Here is a 20,533-nt window from a genome sequence, read left to right on the forward strand (position 1 = left end):
AACTGCCTTTGATAATAATAATAATAAGCGGGGTGATGCCTGAATCCCGGTAGCTCTTTGTTAGGGGGTGCCGGCCAACCTGTGTCTGTGTGAACCTGAGCGAGGGGTGAACAGCAGGATACTGCCTCCGCAGCAGGAGCGAGAGGCGCAGGTGACGGAGACCTGAAGGGGGTTCCCTAGTAGGGGTGTTTGGGTCCTTTCCAGTAGCGTGGCCGTGCTGGTTGAGCGCGGGGAGCTCCGGGCTGCTGGGGCGGCGGCGTAAGGGAACGAAGCTAGAGCCGCTGGTTACCCTGACGGTTCCCAGCCGCCGGCCTGCCGGGAGATCATGGGGCGGCCCCGTGAAAGGGAGGATGGCCGAGGTGAAGAGGAAATTAGCGTGGGGTGCGCTTAAAAAGAAGTAAAGCAGGAAACAACCCCCTGATGAGAGCAGCGTGGAGATCAGAGTGGCAAAACCGAACTAACGCCTGGGAGTCTTCTGTGCTGTCGATGGAGAGTTATGCTCAGGGAGAAATTACGCTCAGCTCTCTTAAAAGTGCACTGGAGAAATTGGGGACAGGAGGTGAGATTGAGAAAAGAAACTCTTTCATGAAGAGGTTATTCTACCTTTATGCATTTCTTTCTGCCTGATTCAAATAGGTTCCAGTTGCCTGCTCATCTGTGAATGTTAAAAGGGGATGCTGGACCTGCATAGGTTACAAATGGACTAAAATGGAAGCTTTTGCTAACTAAACTAATTCCTTTTGAAATCAAGCTTGAATGAGCTTGTTAATAAAAATGGGTCTGTTTTATTCCTGTAAATGGCTCCATTTTCAGGAGCCAGTCTGATTTCGACCATCTGAAAATCCTAGCGTTGTGGATAATATCCAGTTCTGCCCTTGATTTTTAGGAACATTTGCCTTTCAGCTTGTTTCCCTGTTTTTTAATGTCTCTTCTGGCAGTGGGGGTGCTCACGGTGCTGATGTTAAACACAGTTATCCCTGCGTGGAGAAGGCAGGATTTCTGAAATGTGTTTCTCCCCCGGCAGTCCTGGTGCATCGCAAGGAAGGCTCTTGCCACCTAGTAGGTGGAGGTTGCAACATGCTCCTTTCTTTTGCGTCCCCTAAAGCTGCTTGTCAAGCTGTCCTGGGGTCTCAGAGGCAGCTCCCGCTCTGCCAGCCTCTGGGTGCTTGCTCTAAGAGCGCTTGAGAGGTGCGTGCTTGCCCCAGTGTGACACCAGTGTCACCCATGAGGTCTAATAGCCAGTATGCGGCTTTGTGAGTGAAACACGCTTCTTGGTGCTGAGAGATGTAACAGAGATGCAATAATATTTTTCTCTGGTCTTTACAGATGCAACTGAGGGCGAAGGGGCAGACTTTAAAAAAAATAATAAAAAAACAAAGCAATGATAATATTTTTGACTTGATGTGTTCTGGCACCATGTCAAGTTATGTCAGGGAGGTAACATCGTTTCATATGTTTGAAGTGACATAACTTGACTAATGCAACATGACTTGATATTAGAAAATACCACTTCTCAATGGGACTTTCACAAATATCTTTCTGAAACAAATGTTGAGAGCTGAGAAAAGGAAGGTGGGAAAATAGAGAGGGGTAGAGCGTGGGGGGAAAAGACCTGGGCTTTCATTTTAGGCAATTCCGATGCATCAGTCTCTGCTGAATTCGCTCCAGGCAAACCAACCTACACAACTGCACAACACAATTATAAATTTCAGGATAATGAGAGTTAAGATATTTCTCAAATATATAAATGTTTTGATTGCAGAGACCAGATTTCTGCTCAAAAATAGTCTGACATCAGATATGATAAGTTCCAACAGATTATGTTAATTGTAGTTGCCTGTAATTGCTGTACAAGTGTCTCGGGGTTAGAAAACTTTTCTTTTTTGTTGGTGGTATGTAAAATGATTAAGCAGATAAAGAACTTTAAAATATCCTTTTGCAAAGGGAATAATGCAGATTGTAGGACACAATGAAGCGACAGAAGAATAAAATGCACATTGATCCGATACTGCATGTTTTTCACAAGTACGTTATGGTGGCTAGTTAGCCATGTCATGAAAGTCAGCTGCAACGGACAATGGCAAATTTCATCTATATTAAAAAAAAAAAAAAAAAAAAAAAGCCTTTCTCGTAATTACCAAATAGTGCAACTTTAAGTGTACTATATATTTTGAGGTAAGTTTGTCTTTTTTTTGAAAGCACAGGATTGAAAAGTATGCAGACAGAGGAAGCTGTTGAAGCTCACTGTTTTCTAATGGAGGCCAATAGTGTATTAGAGGTATTAAAAATGCCTCTTTCGAGTTCAGAAAAGGCTGTAGTTTTTGTGCTGATGCTTTTAACTATTAGACCTTAATTATCTTTGGGATAAAGCCCTGTCCTTTTTAACCTGTAGTTCTTAAAATAAATGATTATTTATGATGGTTGCAGTCTTATCCTAAGATGCATATTCAGCCCTTGCAGACTAGTATCGCAAGGAAACAGTAGTTGTTCTAAGTACTGGATGAAATGGTTCAGCATAAAACGATATATTTAATATCAAATATGTTCAAGGACTGTTAGGATTAAGTATTCAAAATGAAGGGGAAGGAAAAGCCACTTCAGCTGAGGATAAGAAATCTAATTAAAAATAGGTATTAAGGATATATAACTTGAGCCCGCTATCATGCTTTTTTACAGAGCGCTGTTGTATCAGTTGTAAAGAGGAGGAGGAGGAAGTATCATTAAAATAGGAATGAAATGGTTTCTTGGATTAAGTGACAGAGATGACTTAAATGGTGCTGTTGATCTTGGTAGCGCGGTGCCTGATCCCGCAATCCTTAGGGATACAATTGGAGACAACAGCTTACTGGTCTGCACAAGGGTAGCGCGAGGAAGCATAAAAGACTTGGGCCCCAAGCGTGTCCGTTTATATTTCGGTATTGATGGCATCTCCGAAAAAATGGAGCAGACCTGCAAGGGTTTGTACAGCGTTCAGTTTGTTAAATTTATTTTAGTGTTGACCGAGTGAAAACAGAGTAAAACAGAGCTGTGTTTCCGTAAACTGATGGGTACACGTGAAAACAAACCTGGAATGTGTGCATGAAAATTGAGTATCGAGCTTCAAGCCACCGTCGATGCGTGACGCCTAGTTGAGCGCAGAAGGGTCAGCGTAACCCAGCCGGGGCTTCAGAATCCTTCGCGGAGAAGCTTGATTCTCGGAGCTGGCAGAAGCTGCTGGCTGGCTCCACGCGACGGCTCCCGTCTGAAATGAGCAGGCCCACGCCTCGGCACAGCGCGTTCGTAAGGAAAGGTGGTTCAGGCTGCGCTCTGTGAAGCGCTGCTCCCGAGCTTTTGCCTCCTGTTCTGTGACTTGGTCACTGATGGTGAAAGGAGACGAAGTTCTTAATGCTTGAGATGGCCAGTGTGTGTTAAAATGAAATGTGGAGTGTGTGCTGCAGGTGGTGCTGCTGAGCTGGAAAGGCTTAAATTCACCGTGAAACTCTGACAGGAGAATAAGAGGGGTCCCTGGGAAATGTGTGCATTTATTCAACAGCAAGTGTGCAAAGCTCACAAATTGAGAGACAGAGGCAGCAGTAGTCAGGCTTAGATATTCTACCCTCTCTGAATGTAATTTTAGATTCAGATTCAGCTTAAATCCAAAGGGAAAACACTTTATAAGGTTGAAAGCTGTGTAGTTGCAACAGCCAGGGTTATGAGCTATCAAACGCAATTACATTAAAATAGATTATACTGTGTAAATTGAGCCATTTAGAAGGTGAGAACCAAAGAAACAGCTCTGATCCCCCTTCTTTCTAAATTGCAGTTTTAGTTCTTTGCAATTCTGAGGCATAAAAGTAGGTGAGACTGCTTTTGTATCTGCAAAGTGCTTCATTTCTGAGTGTAATTCTAACTGAGTGCAATCTAGGTTAAAAGCTGGACAACTGGGTAATTAGAGCTCACTTGCTGCTAAAGGACGATCAGCTGTACCGTAGCTCATTTGTGTTCCCAAAGGCTTGTTCTCTTCTCCCCTGAGCGGAGGCTGCTGGAGAAGAAGCATCTGTCCCCGGACTTTTCTTGGTTGCTGAGATGATGGTGCTGGACAAGGAGGACGGTAGGTGGGCTGAGGTTGTGTAAACCTGTGCTTGGTGTCTTCTGTGTGCTGCTAACGTATAAATAAATAGTTGTGAAGCAGATGCGCGTTGTGCATTTCGGAGTGCTCTGCCTTCAGCGTCTGATATTTTCCCCTATGTTGATAAAAGCATGCTTGCTCTTTATTTTTTTTCCACTCTCTCTTCTGGCATGATTGAACCAATTGAGAAGGGTATTTACCTCCGGCTCTGTTTGCTGAAGGACGTAGCAGAAACAGCTTGATATGTTTTTTTTTAAATCTGTTTAGATTTTCCTTCCTACAAGTTTCTCTAATATATCCGTTTTAGCCCGTTTATTATAATAGCTTTTATTGTAAATCTAATTTTGACATTTTTCCTTCCCTTTGTGTGTCATCGGTGTCTCTTTAATGTACATCTTTAATATCCATTTCTCACAGATTTTCTTCATAGCTATAAACATAATGACAATAAGCTAATAAGCTGCTTTGGCAAAAAAAACCCATCAGTTTATTCTAAAAATTTACTCCCCTCTCTAAATGGCAGAAATGGGGGTTCATCTGGGAGGTAATTTAATGAATGAAGCTGAAGGAGAACTTGACTTATTTTGGGGCTTCATGTAAACTTGTTTTTTAAAGCTGACTAGTTTTTATTGAGGATGACTAAGGGATTGTGTATCGACTAAGTGTATTGATGTAAAAAAATACTTTGCGACTAGGCAATGCTGGCCAGTTGTTAGTGACCTGGTGCCTCTTTTGCACACTGCGTACCAGGGCGTGCGACTTAACTGCTCAATCGCCAGTACTTTCTAGGAAGGATATGGTAAGTCTTAATTACAACTTTTTAAATGATTTTTTTTCTAAGGCTGCTTTGTGGCTCATTCAGAACTTTTCCCCTAGCTTGTTCCTTGAAAGCAAAGATTAAAACTTGAGGCAGAGTGAGACAGTTCTGTGGTAGCCTTCCAGGTAGGCTTCGTCTGTGGTTCTGCCACTGTTAGCAACGACCTCCACCTTGGAGGTGTTCTGCAAGAACTGCATCTTAACTTCTGACACCTACTTACAGCTGTTATGTCATTGTTTCCTTTTGTCTTTATAAATGCATAACTTCATGTACTGCATAATGTGTATGTTACTGGATTCTGCATGTTTTTCTTTAATTTTGGTGGGCTTTTTTGAAATCACGTACCACATTAAAAAAAGTTAGTGATAGGCAGTTGTCATTTGGAAGTAGAAGAAATTGCTGAATGCTTGCAAAGCTGTAGACAGAAGACAGCTTTTCACAAGGATCCAAAGAGTTTGGAGAAACTGGAAGTTGAATGTTTCGGTAGTAGCATTGATTTTACTTGAATACATGCGTTGTTTTTTAAAATAGTTATGAGAAAAATAACTTGTAATTCAAAGTCACTTGTTTTCATTTGTCAAATAGGTGCTAATCGTGTATTGTTAGTAGTGTTGGAAGCTGAGCTATGCCAACAAGTTGGAATGATAAAATTTTTTTTCCCTCTCCCATATCCATCTTTTGATATTTTGAAGTTTTAATCCCCTAGTATAGTTTTAATTCTGTATAATTAGAAAAGAATGCTTGAGCATTTAGAATAATGGATGCTTGCTTGCTTCTAATTAGAAGGCTTTGTGCAAAAGTTTCTCTTCTCTGCCTCCCCTCCACACTTTCCAAAAGGCATTTTAGATCTTTTATCTCATGGTAGATTTGATTTTTATAATGATTGGTCCGGTATATTCATCTGCATAGAATTTAAGCCTTGTTTCTGGGAAGAAATCTGAACGTTTTGTCGCGTTCTGATTTGATGCACTTAGGGCAATAACAAAATGTGAATGGGTTTTTCACAAAGATTTTACATCTTCACTTTAAAATACAGGAACAATCAGAAATGCGTTGTTTTTGGCGTCCTCTTTTGTGCAGATTCAATTAAATCTTGACTAAGAGTAAACAAATGCAGTGTCACAGTGCCCATGTATAAGTTGTCTTGTATATATGAATTGATTCTGCAGTAATTAAGTTGGCGTCCTAAAATTGTGAAATAATGTTTCTTAGGTTAAAACAAATTGTATTAATTTATGTTGAGCTCTCATAAGTTTCTTTGTTAACATACTAAAACTTACAAAAAAAAAAAATGAAGCATCTGTTACCCATCTTCTAGATGAGCTTTGCAGTTGACTGGACTGTGGATAAAAGACATACTAAGTGGCTGAGTATTGCTTATGCTGGGAAAACAAATGAAGCTAACAGAGTTTCATAACAGGGTTTCAAAGGCTTTGAAGCAGTGTCACTCTCAGAGGTGTTCAGTTGTTTTCTTTGGCCGTATAAGTTGAAGCTAGCTAGTTTACTTTATTAGAGGCATAAGGCTATTCTTGTAACCTTTTCCTGATTAAGATGAATTTGACTGTCTGACCTTACTTCTTACTGGACCACACGTGGTGTGCTAGGTTTTTGGTTTTTTTCCTCTTAGAACTCATGTCTTTTAAAAGACTGCAGCTTTTTCTCCGTATTTTGTTAAATCTTCCTTTTCAGTTTGTGCTTCCCTGCAGAACTCGGTGCTGCTATGATGGAGCAATGCAAATCGAGTGGAAGAGCCCAAATGAATTCTTCTCGTTGGAGGCAGCGCGTTTGCCTGCATGGAATCAATAATGCATCGTGGAGGGATCAAATTTTGGAGTATAATGCGTGAATAATGGTTGACACAAAACAAAAAATCAGTCATCATAATAGCAATTAGGAAAAAGCTGCAGCTTATCCCAGCTGTAATCTCCGCTAACAATGAAGCGCAGCCTAGTAATCAGCATGTATGGTATGAAACGCGCTAATAGAAATCACAGCTCTTTGTTATGTGTGTGCGTGGGGGGGAAAGTTTCCTTTTAGCTAACTTGTATTGTGTTAACTAGACATGGTATCCTTGAACCAGATTATTGAACGTACGTGAACTTCCAGAAACACTGATCAGATGTGTATTCAACCCAAGGTTTGCGCAGGCAGTAGCACCCAAAATTGTAGATTCTACGTGTTTTAAAAGGAGAACTCTAAATACATAGCACGAATAGGTCAAGTGGCTGGTATACGGGAGGACTGTGTTAACAGGTACATGTACACGAACATTGGTGTTTGTTTAAAAAAAATCCATAGTTTTTATTTAAAGAGTAATGAAAAATGCAGGTACTAAGTGGTTGCGTGTGTGTTGGGGTGGGGGAATGGCTCTTGGGTTGATGGAGGGTATTTAGGGCAGTGAATATTAGGTAATTTGAAACTAGATTAGTAGCAGCAGTTGGGTTCCCTGTTGTGTAAGAGTCCATCTTACTCTGCACAGAAGGAAAAAAAAAAAAACAGCATTTGGAATTAGAAAAATGGTGAAATTGATTGTATAATGGGCGGCCACAAACTCTGCTAAGGGAGTGCTGCTGCAGCACTCCAGCAGTGGGAGTACGGCTGTGGATTGACTTAATAAGTGAATGTGTCTGCTGCCATGTATATGGCTATCCATAGATAGATGAATATAGAGAGACCTATCTCCAGCAAGATTAAGTCTTAATGAGCTGCTTCTGGTAGCAAAATCTTTATATGCATAAACATAAGCACACATGCTTAATACAGAATCATGCCATATAGGAAGAACTGTCCTATGTGCTACTAATCCCTTTTGCTTTCTTTTCAAGGTATGTTACTCAGGTACAACTACTGAAGAATCATGCAAGGAGAGAGGAGGGGGAATGACAGGGTTTTCTTCTCATGTGGCAAGGAATGTAATTGTTCTGTTGCCTAATACTCCTGCCTCTCTTATTTTTCCTTCCCCTTTCCTCTGCCTTCTACCTAGAACCTTCTGTCTGTCCATCACTGTCTGGCTTCTCGTTCATAGAGGAACGCTGCTCATCTTCCCAAACACCAGCTTGTTCAAAGAAGGCTTGATTCAGGTCACTGAAAAGCCTGTATTTCCCTGTTTAGTTGGGTTACCCATTGGTTTGCTGAGGGCTCCATCTTGATACAGTTGGAGTGTAATTTCAGAGGTTGAGGCTGGCTTTAGGTCATGATGCTGAGTCCTTCTGTGACTCAGTGCACAGCAATGGATTAATGCCTTTATGAAAAGGCAAAAGAAGGTTGTGAAGCAGGAATTTGAATAAGACCAGTACACTTGGCAGCAGAATAAACCTTTTGTTGCAAAAAATATCTTTTTTGAAGGTTTCTCCAAACATGATTGAATGTAGAACTAATGGTAGTCGTCTTAAAGGTACCTCTTGTACTCAGAACTGGCAAGTACCGAGGCACGAGACGCCTGCAAGGAATTGATAATAAAGTAATTGCCTAAACCTTTTCAAGAAATGAAAAATGCTGCAGTTAAGAGATCCAGGTTATCAGAGCTCCACTGAATGAAATCTAGTTAATCGTCCTATGGGAAGAAGGGGACTGAAAGGAGTTAGCACGCTAATTTGTGCAGGTAGGGGTATTCCTGCCAGGCAGTCAAATGCTTCTTAGTGTCTGCTCTGATCAGGGAGCTGAAAGATCTGGGTAGACGTCTTCATAGGTTGTCATTCTTTGGTCCCAGATGCTGGTGAGATGTGCTAGTTTTTTGGTTGACGTAGTAAGTATTAAATCAGTTTGTAAATGTTTCTCAGCTTGGATAATACGGTAGAGGCAGCTGTTTCTTGGAAATCCATTTGCTTTAATTTTAGCTTAAATACAGTAGAAAGGATACTTGATACCCTGGTAGCAAACATAGTTTCTCTTCTTTGGAGTTTTAAGTTTTATAATCTTTAGCAAATACAGCATGATCATGTTCCTCTGTCAGCCGTTCTGAAAATACTCTCTTCTGGTAGAATCTTCAGAAAAATTCCTTTTAAAAGCAGTGCATTATTAATAAAGTAATCCATTAGGCCTGGTGATAAAGGGTCACAGCAGAGTCTAAAATACTTTTCTTAAATGGTTAAGAAATTTATCATGGTTGGAGGATTAATTGATTTCATTTGGAAGCTTTTTTTTTTCCTAAGGTTTTCAAGCTTCATGTTTAGAGACAATTTACTCTATTTGTAAATATGTGTTTGCTGCTCAAAGTTTTGTTATGCTTTCATTAGCATGAGCATTACATTTCTGCTAAAAGCAAACTATTCTTTTAGCATTATGACTGATTGCATCTGTAAGGAGTCTTTCTTAGGTGGAGAATATGAAAGTTTATGGCAAATAAGGTATTTTACTTGAAATCAATCCAAAATCAGAATAATAGCGTGAAGTATTAGGTGTTGCAGTGTAAGAATAAAAAAGGCACTGCAGATGCTGCTAAATGCTGAACTATAAAATTCTAATGGGTCTATATGTTTTTTAAATTGGACAGAACTGTCATCATTTAGAATGCATAGACATTGCTTTAAACAGTATAGAAATCGCTGCCTCCAACTTCAATAATGTGTGTAACTGTTGCCAGGGAATGATTTATTCACTGAATGTAGCTCCTATTCACTGAAGGAGTGGGGGAGGAGGGAAAGACGACTTAAAATGAAACTTGTTCACTGTTAGATTAACATAATTAAGCCAATAGATGGTATGAAAACAATTCACTGCATGCAGCTACTGCTTAAGTGTGTGCGTGCGTGTGTTTCTGTTCTCCAGCAGGATGACTTCTAAGCCTAAGTTTTCAGGCCTGATGTTGGGTACTATCTGTGCGAGCAGATGCTCGACTCTCCTTTCCAGTGCATGTTTTTGCAAACTAGTTTCTTCCTACATTGCACATCAAAGCAGATAATGGATACTGTTGTCCAAATTTAGAGGATTTTTTTTTTTTAGTTGCATTCAGCGTTCTTGAATTCTTTAGTGCAGTGTTCAGAGTTCTTTGCATGCTAATCAAATTCTGAAAAGGTGGCTTGGGAAGTGAAAGTAATATTTGTTGGGGGTTTTTTTCCAAGTATTGATTCCAACAGTTCCACTTAAAGAAAAAGTGGAAAACTGTTGCATATTCATGACTGAACTGCAGAAAACTTGGACCAGAATTAAACAATTAACCCTCTCGCCAATGTAAACATCCATTTGAGTCAAAGCCAGGGACATTCCTATTCAGTTTATTATGGATCTGAGATATAGAAATGTATTCTGGAGGACTGTGTTTCTAATAAATAAAAAGGCATAATGAGAATGTAACTGGGAAGGAAGACAAAAGCAGCCATGCTTTAAATTGTTAATGATGGTGCCAGTGGCTGCAGCTTTACCACAGCTGTTTAAATTGATCAGCTAGTGAAAATGTTTTGTTTTGGCATTTTCCCTGTATGTGCAACTCTATCGAAGAGACTTCTGGAAGATTTTCAAAGAGGAATCATGATCTTTTTTGAACAAGATGTAGAACACCAGTTTCCAGTATTTAAGTGTGCAATTTGGTTTTTCTTTTGCAAAAATGTTTCTGGCCAGCATGCAGTGCTTCCCCTAGATTTCCTTTCACTCTCCTTTGTTTTTTTTTTTTCCCTCCCTCTCTCTCTGTCCAAAAGTATTGCAAATTACTCACCACTCAGATGATGCAACAGCACACTTCCTAACAGTGCCCTCCCCCCCCCCCCCCCCCCCGCCCATGTTTCTGGCATTGCTGAGCTTAGGCAGAAAGGTGCTGTGTCGATTTGCTATGCATCTTTTGGTCAAGCATCCAGTGTGAAATTGTTCTGTAAAATGTACTTTTTCAGAGGGGACTTGCTGCTAATGTGTGTCCTGGTTGGCTCTACCTTGCAGCTGATGTGCGTTAGCCAATATCTCTTTAATGCCTGTATCGTTTCCTTCTGCTCCAGAGAAGTGGGTATACATTTCAAAAGGATACAATCCCTTCAGGTCGCATCACAGGAGAAGGTCTCCCTTTCTGTATGTTGACAAGAGACACGCATAGCTGTCTGCTGGTGGAGGACCAGCTTGCGCCGGAGAGGCTTGGTGCGTTTTGCAGAGCACGTCCTGCCACGGGTCCCTGCCTGCGGGAGCCTAGGAGCAGCCTCGTCTGCGCCTGGCGTGGAGGTGCTTCGTGGCGCCCTGGCTGCCAGGTGACTCATGGCTAGGCTGGGCCTTAGATAATCTCGAGCTACTTGGTTTCTGCCTAATGTACTTGTACTGCATGCTTCTGTGTGTGTGTGTGGGGGGGTATTGAACATTATTCAGAATCCATTATATATTTATCTTTATACTCCTCTGTGGAAAATGATTTCTGTAAGTACCCTGTTACGGTTATGAAAGCCCGAACCAAGCATCAGTCTCGCACCCTTTGACCTGTCTGCACAGAATGGAGATCTGTTTTGAAGAGGACTCCTTTATATCTGTTTTTACTCCATGCCCTTCCATTCATTTGCCTATACAAAGCAATAAAGGGTAAAACTAAAGTAACATAAATTGGTCTGTCTTCCTGAATCCATGTATTGCTAATGTACCCAGATTAACTCAACTGTAAATTGTCTCCTTTGGATGTCGTGTCTTGCTAAAAGTTTCCTATATGATTCATGATTTGGATTGCTTTTAACAGCTATTGGCTAAGCAATATGGTAAATGTACAAGGTGATGCAATTGGCATTAGTGAGAGGATGCACAGGAGCATGTAATGCAGTCAATACTACATTAACTACTGATGCCCAATTACAGAAACTGGAAGAGTGGCTTTTAGGAGCATTAGGACTTGCAGAAGAGCTGAGATCACCTGCCGCTCCTTGCCTAAAAGCTTCACCCTTTATTCGCTGGGATCAAAGCAAACATTCAGTTGCTATTTTGTCATGTATAGCAACGAAGGTATTTTACCCCTCCCTTCCCTACCCCCAAAAAGTGTCACACTGATGCTTTTAGCACATGTAAATTCATATCTCCGTATTTCAAGACTCTCCTTCCATCTCCTGGGGCAAGACATTATTTGAATAAAAATTCCTTAACCACCCCTGTATTTACTGGTTCTGTTTCTCTGAAGCTTACTACTTTAGCCATTTTTTTCTTTTAAAGAAATACTAAGTGCAATTTAGAGTGTCCTATTTCAGTGTGTCAGACGAGACTCCGTTTCACTCCCCCCAGCTTTCCTTTTCCTAATCTGTATATGATTGTTTGTGACCTCAGCTGGGTTGAAGGCTCTAGCAAGAGCATTTTAAAATACAACCAGATACCACATAAAACAAGATATTTGAGTGTGTGACCCCTCTGTGGTGCGTCTTCAGATTAAGCACGCGTTGTTTCCGCCATTGCTTTTAGAAACCATTTGCAGTAGACTGCAAAGCACCACATTACGCTAAAAGACAGTGCATACTTTTGGACTGAGCTGAGTATGATCACAGTTTCTAAACCTGTTTTAAAAATGATGAGCAATGTCACTGCCGTATGGTGAAACCAGCAGCCCACGAAGTTCCTCTGGACTTTGAGCAGGATGGGAAATTCAGCGGTTCTAAGAATATTGAAATTTTTTGATGTAAAAGACAGCTGGCACATGGCTTATTGCTCTTATTTCAGCATTTGTCTTTCAGCTATAATATTTGGCACATTGCTACTGCTTTTAATCCTCAAAGCATGTTACAAGTATAAGTAATTCTTGTGCTCCCCAAGTCAGCATCCTCTGGAATGAGGCTGTGGGTATCTGTGCTGGTGTGCCCGAGCTGCGGATGGATTTCTTACGCGAGTTGTCTCAGGTTTGTTCAGCTCTGCTTTCTCTCTGTACAGCCCTTGCTGCCCTGCCCAGCAAAAGAGGAAGGTGGCATCTGAACTGGCATCTCCTGATGTGGCACACAGCTTTGGGTCCTTACTCCGTCCCCCATTCTTCCCCTTCACCAAGACCCGCATTGGTTACGAGGTCAGAGCTCCGTGAAAAAGGAAAATCGCTGTAGCTCCTAGGAAGGAAAGAGCGCTATTGTAATAGTTGCTTTCCTTGACTGTTGTTGGGCCAGTGCTGCATGTGTTGACTCTCCCCCTCAGTAGGCAATTATATTTTTATGTCCTTGAGTGTCAACCCAAGTAATTGCAAATCCTTGATACCAAAAGAGGACCTTCACCTTCGCTAGACTCTTCCTGCCATGATTGTAAGTGTCAGTCACATTCCCCTCTGATTCTTGCCATCATTGTAAGTGCCGGCTGCGTTCCCCTCTCGTGTACATGCTTGCAACAAAAAAATTTACCATGCTGTAAAATGCAACGACATTCTGCAGGGGCTTCCTTAGCATTGCTTTCTTGGTAGATCGTGCCTTAACTTTTTCCCCAGCTAGCAATTTGGTCCTTGGTGTGATTGCTGCAAAGTCGCACCCAACCCTGTCCCGTATGTGGTCAATGCCTGTGCGTATGCAGCCAGCCTGGCGTGGGGGTTGGCTGCTGCGGGGGGACGGAGGGGCAGTGGGGAGAGGAGCAGCCTTGTTGTTTTTAAGAGGACTTTTGCTTTCAGTTCTGATCGATGGGCTTTTGAACGTGGGAGGGGGAGGGAGCCGAAGGGAACCTGCTGGCTTTCTCCTTGCACTGATGTGTTTGAAAGGTGGCCCCAGCGCTGGAGGCGTGCGGGAACTTGGCTGAGCTCAGCCTTCGGAGCAGCTTCAGCGTGACGAGTAGCCTGCGCTTGATGCCGCTTCCAAGCTGTACAAACAACGCTTTAAATGTCTAAAGTACCCAGCAGGGCAAGTCAAAACGTCCTTGAGTAACTTTGGATTTAGGCAGTGTTTTCTCTTTTGCTTTGATCGTCAGAGAACAGATGTGTCTCCTCTCGAGTGTGTGCCTGTGCGCGCCCCATGCACGCGCGCTGCCCGTCCTTGCGCGGTGCCTGGGATGTTTAGGGTCGGCTGTTACACCTCTTTGTTCTTTCACAGCATTGTTTTTTTTTTTCCTGGGAATCTAAGTTGGAATTTAGAGCAGTCAGACTAAAACAAGGTTTTAACTTATTCTCTCTCATTCCCTTATCTCTCTTTAACTTGGATAAAGTAAAAAATATATATGAAATAATACTCCCTTAAAAAAAGTATGCGTATGTATAATCAATTCATTGACTAGTGTTTTGGGGGGAGGTTAAGCATTCTCAGTCTAAGTGAGCTGCTCACTGAAATTTGTACATTCATAAAATAGCTGATTGAAAAGCAATATTTCAGATAAATACAAGCCAGCGATCTATCAGCAGTTGTAATAAAAGCTGGGCTTCAGGCTGTGATTTTATTTTGAAATAATAAGAATTGCTTTATTCTTTTTACTTGAGTTACCATGGTAATTCTGTCGTGTAGCAGTGTTATATTGATTTAGAAAGTGGACAGTAATATTTCTTTTGTGTTATTCTGTTTCTAGGGGTTGATTTCTAATTTCCACTTGGAGATTACTTTTATAAATTTCTTAAGTCCTTCCACTTTTTTCTCTAGCAGTGTAATTTTCCTCTCACACATTGCTATTTTCTGAGCTTATTGGTTTGCTCTTATTTTAAATTAAACTTGCTGGTTTCAAATATTGAAATGACATCTTTGTCTGTGTCTATACTTTGGTTTAGCAAAATATTACAGTCTGCTGTTTTATGGTTAATAATTTAAGGGAAGCTTTATGTCTGCCATCAGTGGTTGTTGGTAACTTATGACAAAACCAACGCAGAGCTTAAGCCTCTGACATTTTAATATTTGGGGCTTCTACCTGGCATACTATTTCTTTTTTTTTTTTTTTTTTTTTTTTTTTTTTGGATTTGCCTGGCTTGTGTATACTAAAGAGAGCGACGATTAAATTCTTAAGATGTTAGTAGGAGTTGAAGAGTGGGCGAGCTGCTGGCTCCCTTAGGGCTGGGTAGCAACTCGGGGAACCATTGGGTTTGTGCACGGTGCAGGTGTCCTTACTGCTTCCTTCCCTTACTCTCTCCCTTCATCAGTTAAGAAGCTTCCAAATTTTTGAAGCCCAACTTTGATTTGAAGAAGTGTGTGTACGTACGTAATGACTGACAAGAAGTAGCAAACTGTTACCGTCCAGGCTCGCCGTACCTCAGCTCCGGAGAACTGCTCTTGGCTTGCTGTTTCTTTAAGCAGTGATCACCTAAACAGGGGGGACTGTTCCCTGTGGCCCTGGCTGCTTTTTCGTGATGAAAAATAACGGGTCTGCTCCAAAGCTGGGAGGCGAGAGGAAACGGACCCCAGCGTCAGCGCTCTAAGGAGCGGCGGTCTGGAACCTGGAAGCGGCGCCGGGAACGGGGCTCTAAAGCGGGTGCCCGAGCTCCGCGCCCGGAGAGCGCGGGCGATCTCCTGCGGGAGCACCGGCTGCAGGGCTCCTCTTCGCGTGAAAATGCTGCCGCGGGGTTTTGCGGGACAAGTAATCGATGAGAGTGGGACCAGGGTCTGGTCCTGTTGCCCTTTAGTTTCGGCCCGGTGAGTGAGGGAAGGAGGCACAGGCGCCCCGGCTGGTCCCTGCCTCCTCGCGGGACCAGCTCTGAGCCGGCGCCGCCGCCTGGAAGCGGTAGAGGCAGAGGGGGAAGCTGGTGGCGGTTGACCCCGAAAGGACCAAGATGCTAATGTGATGGAGCTGAGAAAGTGGCAAATGCAATCCTGGAACCAGGTGAGTGAGAAATTTGTAGGAGCGATGACGGTGAGTGCCCGAGCAAAGCAGTGGCAGGGCCTTGCCTTCCCCTTCCCCAGCACCGTGTGTCTGGGTGGGAAGAGGGGCAGAGAGGATGCCCGGGGAGACGGAGGGGCCCGCGCTTGAGCTCGGCTACCTTTGCACCCAGCGGACTGATTATTCTGCCCCGTATGAGGACACTGGGAGGCGAAACATGGGGGAAGAAGGAGAACAGGCTGTTTATACAGGAAGATCGTCCTGTCATTAGAACAGGTGGTTTTAAGTGGCTAAGAATATACGTAGGCTAGAGACCGGAAAGTTTCTGGGCTTCAGAAGGATTGACTTCTAGATCAGCTTGCACCAGGGAGCTTTGGGGAAAGAAGGTGACTTGCCTGGGTTAGAGGTCGGTACGGTCACGCACAGCCCAGACGGTGGGACTCACTAGTCCTCCTCAGCCTGGACTCCGTGCGAAGAGGTTCGTGTCGCACTGTATGAGGGTCTGTCACTGTTTTCATGTAACGCCCATGTTTTCATGAACATTCACGTATTTTGAAAATTGAAGATAAGATCCTGCCCAAGAATACCTTTTTCTTTTCTATTAAAATTTTATAAACCTGTCATTTGACTGGGATTTTTAGTTCTCTGTGGAAGTAAAATAAAAAGGGGACCCTGATGGGGAAGCATGGAACAGGGAGTGTGTTTCACTTCCTGGGTGCTCCTTTTATTTATTTATTATTTTAAAGAGATGGTAAAGCACAAGCTTGCAGGTGAACTCCTGGGGTTGGAATGGCAGAAGCCATGTCTGCTTTGAGCTTCTATTTAATGACCTGATTTGGTTTGCTCTGAGTGTCAAAATGTATGAGCAGCTGCTGTTCCCAGAAATCTGCCCTGGCTTTTCTGCGTGCATGTTGCTGTGCAGGTGTTGCCTGTGCTGTCGGTTTGAGAGCAGTGATCCACAAACTTTAAAGCCTTCAAACAGGTCTTGATCTGTGGGACTGTAATGGCCCTCAGAGCCCTTATGGCCCATTGGGTGATGTCTTATGTTAGACTGACATATTTCCAGAATAAGTAACTTGATTTTTTTTCAGCTCAGTAATTGTAATTCTCCAGGATAGAGTGCAATGGCTCCGAATGCTAAAGTGCAATTTTAAAATAATGCAGCAAGAGGTTGTTTAATGTCTCTGACAGTCTCAGGGCTGAGCATTAGTCCTCTGCTTGCTTTCTCCAGCATTTTCTTTCTCATTCCATACTTGGATTACAATATATCCATGCTACCAGGAGCTGACATCTCTCTCCAGATTCTATGTGATATGGCAACCAGTATGATATTGTGGGTCTCCTCAAAATAATGGGTTTGTTTTTCCTCATCACACCTGCTTTTCAGACAGAGCTTCAGCTGATAATTTGCACTCATCTTAGTAGGGCTTTATGCTCAAGAGAGCAATCCTGCCCTGGCAGGAGAAAGGACTAGATTATTTAATAGACTTTGTATGCATATATATATGTGTGTGTGTATACATATATATATATATATATATATATGTATATACACACATATATATCTGTAAAATTTTATATGTGTGTGTGTGTACATATATATATATATATATATATATATAAATAAAAGTATTTCTGTCTATACCTGATCTTTCCGTGGGATACAGTGCTGTCTGCATCCTAAATCAGGATTTGGGTTTGCCACCCCCTACCTAAAATATATTTTCTTTCCCTATGGTTCATTCCATTATAACTGTGGGATATATCTTCTGGGACTGAGTAATTGGCTAGGTCAGGAGTAATCTTTATTTCACTGGAGAGATGTTTACAAACTGATGCTGTGGTATCTCTTTAAAACCCACTGAGAATCTGATTAAAGGCCTGAGGATCTTCTGTAAAGATTGCCTGCTCCCAGTTGACTTGAAAGGGTCAGCATGCTGTCACAGTTTCAACTACTAAGAATTAACTTAAGGCTGGTTGAAATGCTACTCTCTATGTATAGCATTGATTGGGCTGCTTTCAAGTGGCAAGAGGTAACGTTATACTGTAGCATGTGTGAACTCCATTTAGTTAAATAGGGAAGCTGAATGAGTATGGTCGCTTGTGACACAGGAGCTCAAAGGTGAATGCATCTACCCCTTCTGCCCTGAATTAAATACTTCAGGGAGGGTGGGAGAGAAACATAATTCTCACTGTAATATATATATGGGATACTGGCTGCTGCAGCTGTTCTTCACCAAGTGCAGCTCCAAAGTTTCACGTAATCTTTTCTTCTCTTCTCCACGACATGCTGCACCCTGAAGGCTCAACCTTAATGAGATGGACTTGCTCTTAGTGGCAACAGCAGCAGAATGCTCCTTTGGTGAAAAAATACAGTGAAATGGATTTGATGCTGTATAATTATTGCCCCTCTTTCAGGAACTAGTAGTAGCACTAGGATTTTAAACCTTGTTTCATGGAAGCATCCATGCTCAAAGACATCCTGCATTAATGTGGGCAGCAGCTTGTGTTGACTCGCACAAAGCTGTGGGGTTTATAGTGCCACACTTCCAGTTGCTAGCAATAAACCAGCTTTTAAAAAGGCCCTGCTGAAAGCAGCCACCTGACATAATGATATGCTCTGTGGGAAGTGTTGCCAGGCCGAAAACTGCTCTGTTTGAGTGCTGTCAGTGCTTGCACCAAAGCAGGCAGCGCTCCTGCTGCAGCTGGGCCGGCAACATGGAAATGCTGGGGAGCCCCTTGTGAAGGAAACAGGAGCTGAGCTAAGCTTCTTCCTGCTGGTGTCCCTGCCAAGCCAGCGTTTGCTTCTGGAGCTGATGGAGCAAAGCAGGCCATGTGCTGCCAGGGCTAAACCTGCGGGCAGGAGGCTTGTGCAGAGTCCAGTTGGTGGAAGTCCATGAGCTTCTTGCTGTGTCCAAGCAAAGGTGAAGCTTCCTGATTCCTTTCCTCTGGTAATGTCTGGAAACCAAAAGGCCTTTCTGGTCATACAGTCAGAGCATCAAGGCCCTTCTTGGGGTTTTGTAGATACATAAGTGCTGTCTGTAAGGGGGTGATCTCAAGGGCTGGTGCACCCATTTTATAAGGTTCAGGTTCCCCTTGGCCACTCTGTTGGGTTCTGTGGTTCAACTTCCTGGTGTTGCCCAAAGGGGAGGGAAAGGTGGCAGGAGGAAAGGCACCAATAGGCTGAGATCTCAGGCTAACTAAGGCCTGGAATGGTGTGGGTTTTTTGTTTGTTTTGTTTTTGAGGGGAAACGGAGCAGAGGGGCTAAGAGCTGTTGCAGTAAGTGCAGTTTTGGAGGAGGAGATGCTGGAAATGCTGACAGGCTCTGGCTCAGAGCAGCCGGAGAGGCCATGCTGCAGCGACACACTGCTCAGCTCCAGTTGTGCCCAGTGCAGTTGGCGTGCTCCCTTACTGCAGTTAGCGTGCAGCACGTGCAGCACTCGTGTGTGGCAGCCGCGCTTGCCACCGGGGCCGCAGTTTGCCACTGGTCACTCTCAGAAGGAGAGTGTGGCCTGGCAGGAGGCTGAGCTGGCTGACGGTGGTAGCAGCTCTGCGCCAAGCAAGATACAGGACAGGAGAACAATTTAAAATCTGCTGTAGGTGACCAGCCGCAAAGTCCCATGATTTTCTATCTGCAAGACCTGAAAAATGACACGAAAGCCTGGTAGTCCTTTCCTTCCTGCACCCCCCCCCCACCTCCAAGCCGGAGGAACCCCTGCTTCATGGTCCCAGCAGTTTAGTTGTAGCATATTTCACTGTACATAATTAAGTCATTTTCTGTACAGTAAACAAAATTCTGGTTGCCTCTTGTGCCAAATATTTTGACTCATTTGTCTTTACAAATATTTTATCAAATGAAACAGTGTAGTAAACAGAGGATCTGTGGCATGTCCCAGTAGCCCTGGTGCTACTCTTGATTGATACTCTGTTTGGTTTTGCTTCTTTTCATCCGTTTCTTTTCTACGTGGGATGGTTGGCTCCCTCCTGATTGCTGATCCAGCTCCGTATGTTTGTTCAAGTCCCATGTGATCACTTGATTTTATTTTGTTTTTGCTCACAAGGAACTAGATAAAAACTTGAGCTCAGCAAAACCCTTGCTAAATCCTGGTCTGTACTTGAGGTTTCTCAGTGCGTACCGTTCTCATTAAGCTTGTAAACTTAAGGCAGCGACTCTCCAAAGAACACAGAAGTTGTGTGGGATCTGCCATTTAAAAGTGTATCCAGAAAAACATCCCTAACTACTTAAAGGCTCTAATTTTGACCAACCCTTATTTTAAATGCTGACTGATCACCTTGTATCTCGTCTCCTCCTGGATGTCAGGTTGTTGGGGCTGGGTTTGCGGAGGGTGTCCTGCAGGCGCAGGGTTCAGAGAAGAGCAGGGGAAGGTGCAGCATCGCTCAGCCCGCGCGCGGGGCTCTCCGAAGGCGCGCGGGGCGGCAGCGGCGCGTTGGCCCTCGGCTCCCGCAGCCCTGGCGGTTCTGCAGGCCACGATGGGGGGGGGACCCCGGTCTGCTCTGCACTGGAGCCCTCTCTCCGTTTGCCCCGGACTGACCTGGATAGCAGAGCTGCGGCTGTGCTTCAGCGTGAGCCGGCGCCACTTCCCTTCCACGCCTGAGGGTCACGTGTGGCTTTATCCCCTCCGTCTTTCCTGCTGCCTTCAGAAGTCTTGTGGTTCTGTACTGATCCTGTCTCTTCAAAAAACAGAAATCTTCATTTCTCCCCCTAGTTTTGAAGAACTAAGATTCCCGAGTCCTTGAATCATTTGGCTTGCCCTCTGCTACGCTGCCTTTGCAGCATCCCTTTTATATAATCACCACTGCTCGCAGTATCCCATCGTATAGCCCTACTCCTCTTTCTAATAGGCTGCTATGATGTCCATGACTTACATCCCTGAATTTTCATTACTGCTACAAAGACTTTTATGCACTTTAAAAGGGAACAGATGGATTCTTTCCTATTTTGGAAGAG

The 20,533-nt window shown here is 43.3% G+C and overlaps 1 protein-coding gene across 2 annotated transcripts in view; it reads left to right on the forward strand.

Moving 5' to 3' along the window:
* LMO1 (LIM domain only 1) overlaps nucleotides 1-20,533 on the forward strand; it is a 59,653-nt gene that overhangs the window by 963 nt on the left and 38,157 nt on the right. Inside the window, exon 1 of one of the 2 annotated variants that reach the window (XM_062576998.1) lies at nucleotides 549-559. The exons of the other annotated variant lie outside the window; for it this stretch is intronic. The gene's annotated coding sequence lies outside the window, so the exon portion shown is untranslated. Of the gene's footprint in view, nucleotides 1-548; nucleotides 560-20,533 lie in introns of those variants that run through there. 2 annotated transcript variants of the gene reach the window in all.

This window comes from Rhea pennata, chromosome 5 (assembly GCF_028389875.1).
Source record: "Rhea pennata isolate bPtePen1 chromosome 5, bPtePen1.pri, whole genome shotgun sequence".
NCBI lineage: Eukaryota > Metazoa > Chordata > Aves > Rheiformes > Rheidae > Rhea > Rhea pennata.